The sequence below is a fragment of the Gallus gallus genome, chromosome 5 (assembly GCF_016699485.2).
Source record: "Gallus gallus isolate bGalGal1 chromosome 5, bGalGal1.mat.broiler.GRCg7b, whole genome shotgun sequence".
Lineage (NCBI taxonomy): Eukaryota > Metazoa > Chordata > Aves > Galliformes > Phasianidae > Gallus > Gallus gallus.
Genome location: NC_052536.1, coordinates 45,390,443 through 45,399,319, shown reverse-complemented (window position 1 = coordinate 45,399,319; position 8,877 = coordinate 45,390,443). Strand labels below are relative to the sequence as shown.

At 36.5% G+C, this 8,877-nt stretch overlaps 1 protein-coding gene across 12 annotated transcripts in view; it reads left to right on the top strand.

Annotated features, from left to right (window-relative positions):
* DICER1 (dicer 1, ribonuclease III) overlaps positions 1-8,877 on the top strand; it is a 64,841-nt gene that overhangs the window by 2,573 nt on the left and 53,391 nt on the right. The window contains exon 1 of one of the 12 annotated variants that reach the window (XM_046941804.1): positions 3,859-8,761. The exons of the other annotated variants lie outside the window; for them this stretch is intronic. The gene's annotated coding sequence lies outside the window, so the exon portion shown is untranslated. Of the gene's footprint in view, positions 1-3,858; positions 8,762-8,877 lie in introns of those variants that run through there. 12 annotated transcript variants of the gene reach the window in all.

The window sequence follows — 8,877 nt, the reverse complement described above, 5'->3', positions numbered from 1 at the left end:
GTCTGAGCATCACTACTTAATCTGTGTTCTCTTTCACTATGAATGGACCAAGTACTCATTGATCTGTAACTGAATGCAAATTGATGGCAAAAAAGAAAAAAAAAAAAAGTCTGTCCTTTTTAGAAGAGCAAGGAGATGCTTAGTAAAATGGATGTGGTAAGCTTGGAGTTGACGTACTCTGTATAAGCTTGAACTCTCATTTACAGTCTACAGAAGAATTTGGAAAGGATTAGAGATGCTTTAGGGATAGTGAGCATTATAGTAAGTGCTGGGACTACTGACAAGTTGTATTTTGGGGCATGATCTAGTTGCATTAAAACATTCTTCAGTTATAAGGAGTTATGCCATGGTTCCATAATTCTCAGTGAGAAAATCCGGTTTTCTTTTTCTCTCTCATAGTTGGTACGAGCTATGGATACTGAGCTTGATAGATAGAGTTGGCAGAGCAGAGAGGTGGTTACAGTGTTCCCTTTCCTTGTGTTATAATGTATATCTGGGTAAGTGCTGACCAGCTGTGTCCCGTCACCTTCATGTGTTCAATACTCATTTCTTCATATTGATAGCACAGAAACTTGGTTTGTTTTTTTCCCCAGGAAGTGGCTTTATTTAAAAAGAAAGTAGAAGTATAATTTTAGTACTGTACAGAACTGTAACTTCTGCATAATTAAGTGAAATGCGCTTTTAAAACACTCCACCCTGAAGGCTAAGAATGTTTAAAGACAGAATTGGGCTTTCTCCACTCCATCAAGGTATTTCTTCAATCTTTAGCCTTCCCTGACTTCCGCATGGGTTGTAATAAACCAGAAGAGACCTGATAGATAGTAATAACTAAAGGTTCACTTTCTACCTGGAGTTATTGCAATCTTTGGTTGGGATTTGAAGGTTTGGTGGTTCAAACTGTGTTAATCATTTGAGGGAATGGGCAGTTGCAGGATTGTCATTAAGGAGCCGTTCTGAAAGATTTAATCTGCAGGACAAAGCAGTGCCTACTGTATTAAAGTATGCTTTGATATTCTCTGAAAGCTTGGTCTTGGTAGTTCTTACTTGCTTTGCCTACTGATGTTAAGTGTTTGAATACTGAGCAGCTGATTTCTGTTTTTTATTGGTAAAGGAAAATTTTCCTGATATGTTTTTACTTTCAAACTGCTGCAACTTCTCTGCTTCTCAAGTCCAGGAGTGAAACTGGTATCAAAGAATTTACTTGCAAGGTTGCACATCTTTTATGCAGAAATGGTGAAATGTCCTTCTTTGGTGGGAAAAGAGAGAAGAGTGGTGCTCCAACTTCTTGCATCTTAGAGCCAGGGGCTTTTGTACCTCTTCTCATGGCTTTTATGTAAGTTTGTACACAGCTGTGAATCTGCCAGTTTGTGGGTTGTTTTCTTTTTTTGTGTGTGTGGCACTGTGGATCCCTTCTGACCAAGAAAATGGAATCTTTTTTTTTTCTCTTAAAACTTGCTAATATGTAAGTCTTGTAGAAAACCTATTCTGCCATGCTTAGGTTTTCGTTTTTGGAAGAGGACATAAAGTAAAAGAAGGTGTATACAATATAACAATGTTTTGACTGCTCTCACTCTTACACTTTTTTTTTTTTAATCCATGACCTTTTAATGTCTTTCTGCTGAAGTTAAATGCCCATGTTGCCAATCTATGTGAAGTTATTAATCAAGAAGTGATATGATCTCTGTGAAAGGCTTGGGGTGGGGAAAGGTATGCTCCTCCCCTCCCCCCAACCACTGAAGGTCATTTTTAGTTACTATTGCTGTCTGGCATGGTACTGCCAAAATGATCTCTGAGACTTGAGAAACTGAATTACTACTGAAGGTGGATAATGGGCACAGAAAGGTACACTGCTTTGAAAATAAGACTTGATTTGAAGCTCTGTTTCTGGCATATGTTCTGTGAGTATGTGGAATATGTGTGTATTCATTTATTCAACTTATTAATTATTCTTATTATGATGTACTAATGGTTTCCTGTTTCTGCGAGGCTAAACAAGGATAATATTGACCCAAGAAAATGAATGGTTTCTAGCAGTTAAGTGGCCAGCGTGAGCCTGAATGGTAGAGACTGCAAAAGGGAAGTGACACAGTTGTGCTACTGAGCCTAGTGATTATTCTTTTTTTCTTCTTTCATTATTTTTACAGTTATTCTGAACAAAGCCTGCATTTCCTCTTAGCTTAAGACAATTAAACTGGATCCCATGGACCTCATTTTAATATTTTACTACTTTTAAAGAAAAGTTTTTCTTTGGTTGTCATAGAGAATAGTTATATATTTATCTCAGTAAACATCGGCCTCCTGAATTGAAGAAACACTGCAAGCTGTAACTGGTGCTTCAAAACCAAGCTGATTATTTGTGTATGGTCAGGTGTTATATGTAATTAAGAAATGTATACCTAGGTATTGAAGGTTTGTTTATATGCTGAATACATAATTTGATTTTTAGTGTTGTCCTCTAATCAGACTACAATTTAGTGATATCTTCTTCTGAAGAAGTGTAACCAGAATGTGTGGTGAAGAATATCTGTCCTGGGATTTGAGAGGAAAGAGCTTGAGCTATATGACACATGACAGAACTCTGGAGGAGGAGGTGTAGGCTTTATGAAAGTAATGCACAACATAGGCCTGCATTTTTACCTTGAAGTACTTCAATGCAAAAGGACTGGGAGAGTGCCAGAAACATTTATGAGCTCCCTGGGTCTTTCAAAGACATACAGTCAACCTACAGGAGATGAGTAATTTTCCCTGTGGTAATCTTTGCATAGTTAATGTTCTGCTGCGTAGAAATTGAGATATAAAACCTACCTTGATTAATACTGAACTTTCTGGAAAACAGTCTTAAGTCTCCGTTACTTAAATTGAATAGAAGATGAATTTTCAATAAAGCAATCCATGATTTGTCAAAGCTGTCCACTGGCTGGTACTTATATCAGTGAATAAGGTTCTGCAAAGAGCTGCTGGATGGTTTTAGAGCATGTGGTGACTTGCAAAATGATGAAGCAGGTTCTGATTTCTGGCAGCATTTTGAGTAACATGCCAATAATGCTATTAATATCTATATTGACTGCCAGCTGTTAACTATTCTTAAAGCCTTTTATGGTTCATTCCCTCATTGGTGCTACTAAATGTTTTCTTTTGTTGCTTTCATTTAATTGGTTTTGTACTAGGTATCAAGAAGTTTTGTTTCTGCATCTTAAAGTTTCTTGTCACAGTGTAACACAAGTCAGCAATAGCTGGCAACAATGAAGTTGCTGTCTGATTTTGAGTGACAGTCAGAAGCCTCTTGAACCCAATTTGCTTGTTTCCTGTAAGGTAAGCCACCTAATGGCTGTCAAAATGGATGACAACCATCTCCTCACACCAGCTCTACTGCTCATCTGGCACACTCCACCTCCCATACTCAATGCAGCTTGCTGATCCAGCAGAAAGCTTACTTAGGCAAAAGAGAAAAGGGTTAGGGAGCTGAATTTTTTTTTTTCCAGCATGTCAACCCAGTGTCAGAGTTATTTAGAGACAGGAAGGAGCAATGAGAAGGGGTGGAGTTGCTTCATCTAGCACTAAATTGCCATGGGACTAGGTTGGCAGTCTTGTGAAACCTAATCCCAAAATACTCTGGGTACTTTCTACTTGATTGTCTTCTGTACGATGTGAATATTGATGTCTCTTCTCACTTGTTAATTAAAATAACTGTTTCATGTTTTTTCTCAACCTTCTACTTTCCCATTTGTTAGTAAGCAGTTGTTATGAAGAGGCGTATTATTGTAGTAATCTTATGATTTTTGAGTATCAAGATAATCTGGGATTTGAAACAAAGATAACAACAGTCAGAAAGGGCAGTAACCAAGATGGAGCACTTATGCTCTAGCTGCTAGCTTGGGAAAATTCAGGTTTCCTTTTATGCCCAGTTTAAAGCCTCCCTTTTTTATTTAGTGGTAATTAGTAATCCTGACTCCATAATTAGGGAGGTATTCACGAAAATGCTCTATCTTACAAAATTTTGTTTCAATACAAAATGTATTGATGTGTTCCATGATAGCAGTGTCACTGAAGACAAATCAAAACCTAATTTTTTTCCCTAAACTAGTGTTAGTTTTTCTTTTTGTAATCTCTTAGCCTTAGGAGCTTCTTGAAGCAAAGTGGTTAGGTTTCAGTAAGGGAAGGGAAAGCATTGTCTTGATTGTTTAAAATAATAATAATAAAATCTAATCTGGATGTTTACCACCAGCATGATAAAGACTTATAATCCTTAATTTGAAATCGGAGCTTTAGGACCTCGCGCTATCCACAACATAAGTCTTTGAATCACTGTGTGTGAAGGTCAAAAGTAATAGGTTAAAGTAGCTGAAAGAGGCAAGTCACCTTTGTAAGGTTTTTTCTTTTTTTCTCCCTTCTCTCATTTGAGTAAAGAACTGTTTCTTCCTACCCTATTCTTTTACTTTTAGAGTAAATCTGGGAAGGGATTGGAGACTATGATTGACAATTTAAACAGTCCTGCACTTAGTTTTGTGATGAATATTGACTGCAGGCTTTTTGATATTCTTTTTCTTTTAAGTAATTGAATGGTGATAGCACCATTCAGATTCATCAGTATCCAAAAAGGCTGTGAGCAGTCTGACTTCTGATGTATGGAGTCCCATACTATTAAGTGTTGTAAGTGTTGTCTTCACATTTAATATTTAACACTGTCTTAACATAAGTGTTGTCTTAACATTTCTGTCCACTGGATTTGAGATAAACAATATTTACTGGTTTCAGTAGCAGGCGTACAACTCAGAATATCACTTAAGTGTATGTATAATTTTCTCTGACATTTCTGCCTAGAAAGAAAATAGCTGTATATCCCCTGACTTAGTGGTACTTGTTGTGAAGCTTCAAGTGCAAGCATTTCTGAAGTTATGTGGTGGATTGGGAAAGCTGCTTCATCTAAGAAACAGCTTTCTTCTGTGTGACATCTTTTATTACTGTTATGGGTAGTCTTCCTACCTGGCCACAGATTACCTAGAAGCAGGTGTACCAGAATAAGACACAGTGAGAGGTGGCACGTGGGTTGAAGAGAAGAATCCAAGAGTGATGGTCCTATGTGTTTGGCAGTGCCCTATGAAGTACATCTTAAACTGTCATCTGGAGGCCTTTTAAAAGATGAGACAACGTTTTATGTAACTGCTGAGTGAAAATGGAAGAGGGGTGATAAAATATAAAGTGACTTTTCTGTATTTTGTCTTTACAGGGCTATCACATTTCTTCTGTATTTATTCTGGAAAACTTTGATTGTACAAATAGATACAGATCTTTATGAGAATGTTTGAGAGCTAAAATGAAATACCTCTGGTGACATTAAGATATGTTAAACTTCTGTATTTGCTCTGTAGAGAAAAAGTAGAAGAAAGTAGCAAGGCATCTCTTCTCAGTGACAGCTTGCCCATGCAAGTTTAATTCACTTTTCAAATTAACTTCATTGTCTTACGTGATTACTCTCAGTTTCTCTAAGCTCTTGTCTATCTGATGACTGTAACTTTACATCTTCATTTCAAAATACTTCATTATATGTGCTAAAGGCCTAGACTGTGTTCTTTTTCCTGATCAGTTTTACTATACCTTTGACAGATGCTTGAAGTGTAAACAATGAAAATGACCATCTCTTCTATAAATGATATGTAGGTAGGAGAGAATCAGAGTCAGTGTTTAATTCTAACTTCCACGATGTCTTTCTCATTAAGTATTTAAGGCTATAAAAACAATACATGCATTTTTTTCTAAATAATACTACTTTTGATTCATGTTATGCAAGAAAGGTGTTATAATTCATCTGTTAACCAAAGAGAAGTTAAAAATTTATCTACTCTTTCATAGTTGAGAAGCAATTCTGAGGAAGAAGTGGACAATATTTCACATCTCCAGTAGGAGTTAGGCAGTTAATCTGTGTTAATCCTTCTGAAAGTCATACCACTCAATTATCTCTCTTAATGCCCAATCAAATAAGTTAGCTTGTTACCTTTAACTAACAAAATTACGTGATTACTCAGTGAAATAAAAGACATTTGTATTTAAATATTTATTTTGCAGAATACAAAGTCTTAGTATTAAAATACATTTGCAATTAATCAAGTTATGAATTTCTCCTAAATATACCTTAACACACAACTGTCAGACAAGCAGGATGTTCTATATAATGGTTATTAATAATGCTGATTAATAAGCTAAATGCAGTAACTAATAGTTGTAATAGTACCTTCCTAATATGTCAAAGGTCCACATTCATAACTTGTAGATGAGGTAACTAATGTCAATAAGGAAGTAATTGCTTAAAATTAAAACTTCCCAACCAAAATGAGTTTTCTTAACTGATAATTTGAAGTTTCCCAATAGAAATCAGTATTAAGTTAAGGGGTGTTAATGCCTTGAATTTAATCAGATCTGCTGTACTGATGTTATGGTGGAGTAATCATTTCACCTTTAAAATGCTGTTCCTTTCCTCTGCTTTTTAACTAGTTTACTTTATATCTTATGACTTCCAATATCTATTTTTGTTTGAGCAGAGGTATCTCTCTACTCCTTCAGAGCTCTGTTTGCATTAATATTTTTCTTTTTTGCTTCTAGAAACCTATTTATTTCCTTTTATTCATTCTTACCTAGACTGAGCTTTCATTGTTCTTTGTCATTTAAATGCTGGCAGCGTTTCTTCTGATAGTGCCTAAATGTTATGTATTCATTACAACTGCTGTTCCTTCCATCCCCTCCGTGCTGCATCATGGATCTTCTTAGAGAGTCTGGATTTAATTGTCCCCTGGAGAATTATGTACTCATCAGTCTGATTGGAATTGGTCATCTGCAGGGCACTGTGAGAATAAGCAAAGGCAAGGAAATATTCCTAACCCATTGTGTTCATTGTTAGTGAAAGTATTGAATTATTTGCAGAACCACCCAAGGGTCAGATAACAAAAAGGTGTCGAGGAATGTTTCCACAGTGTGTCTGCCCTGGAATGAGTCATAAAATGTGAATGTGGAATTTTCTCAAGTTAATCCAGGTTGGAGGGATCGCATGGTGATATCTGTGAAAGATCATGTGCAAATCTGTTTTTTTTCCTCCACATTCACAATGGTGAAGCTGTATTCCAGTTCTCTTACTTGATTCTCTTGTAATTCCCTCCTCTCCTTCTCATGTAAATCACCAAGATTTCTGTAGTGAATGTACCTGCTAAAATATCAGCTGTGGTTTGTTTTTTTTTTTTTTAATAGGTCCTTGTATATCTGCAATAGAAGTTTGGGACATAAGTAGGAAAGGGAGGTAATGCTGGCTCTGCTGATAGAGCTGCCAGGTAGACATTGCAGAACTTGACTCTTTCTGAGAGCTCAGAACTGACAAAATCACAAAAAATCTGAAGTGACTATTAATGTCTGCTTGCTGCTGGCTGCTCCATGTTGCTGGGATCAAGCAACCTCTGAGGTGCTTGCTATTTTGCTGCTGGCAATTAGATGATACCAAACATAATTATAGGTGATTTGACAACTTCAATTCAGGCTACAACTGATGTGGTAATAACAGGACAGATTTTTTCTTTTGCTTCAACTTGTTCTATTTTTCAAAACTGCTCTTATTTGGTAACTGGTGCTCTGAAGCTGGAATTCTGAGTAGAGCAAAATCTACAACGATATTCTTTTAGCAGCGAAGCTCTGCTGAAGCCAATATCTTTATATTCTGTTCCGAAAACACGATTCTCCAGTGCTCAACTCACTGAGTTGTGGGACTGCACTTTAGTATTACAGAAGAGAGGAATTCCCTTCAACTGATGAATGTGGACCAGGATCCTGTGGGTATGCCTGTCTTTCCAGTGCCAGGCTATTCAGAGGGGAATGGGAACCGAAGGAACTATGTGAATGCATTCTGAGTCAGGCTTGGCAGAAGGGTTAATTGGCAGCTGGAGTACTATATTGATTTATATTGCTTCCAGAACCCAAACTGATGTCAGAAACCCTTAACTGCATCATTTACAGAGATTTAGCTGCTTCAAAATATTATTTCTCAGCTCTGAATGGCTTTAGATGAGAATATAGAAAAACTGGAATTGTTTACTAAAATTCTGTTTTTGGTTTGTTTGTTTTTTTTTTCCCCGTATAACATGCCTTAATAATCATTAAATGAGTTGATGTAATTTTGAGTAAACTATCATAGTCTTGATGTCTGGAACCATTCTTTTATTTTTGTAAAAGGACAGTGCTTTTTCTTATATACAGAAATAGCTTCCATTCCAGTTTTGAGAAATAAAAGGGCGACTGTGCTCATCTTTCCCCCCCCCCTTTTTTTTTTAACATTGGATATGGTTAATAGCAAAGCAGCTTTTTTCAGTTTGTGAGGTGTTTTCTTTATTATTTAACAAGGAGAAGCAACTTCTGTTAGTTTCTTAATAAGTTACATAAGAGTTTGTTACTGTATATGTTATATATGAAGGTAATGTGAAAAATTAGGCTAATGTTGCACTGGATTATAAAGATACTTGTCTGTAAAATATAGGCTTAGCATTAGATGAAAACACTTTCTAGTAGACAGAAATATCTCAAGGATACCTGTTTTATTTGCAGTTATTCTTTGTCTCCTTGTATTTATTCTGTCACTGTGGAAGATTCACAGATGGTTGACTCTGGGATTGGTCTGGTTTTTGATTTGTTTGCCTGTACTGAAAGTGTTGCTGGTGCAAAACAGCATCAACAGTGGAGATGAGGGACCCTTATGATGAACAGGACATTTCTCAAGTCTGCTGACATGGTAGGCTCTTTATCTATTTGACCTTCTGCTGTCTTTCATAGTTGATGGAAAAAGTGAAAGGCATTTAAAGGGGCGGGAGAAGGGGGAGGTGGGGGTGTGAGCTTTAAGTTTTAAAA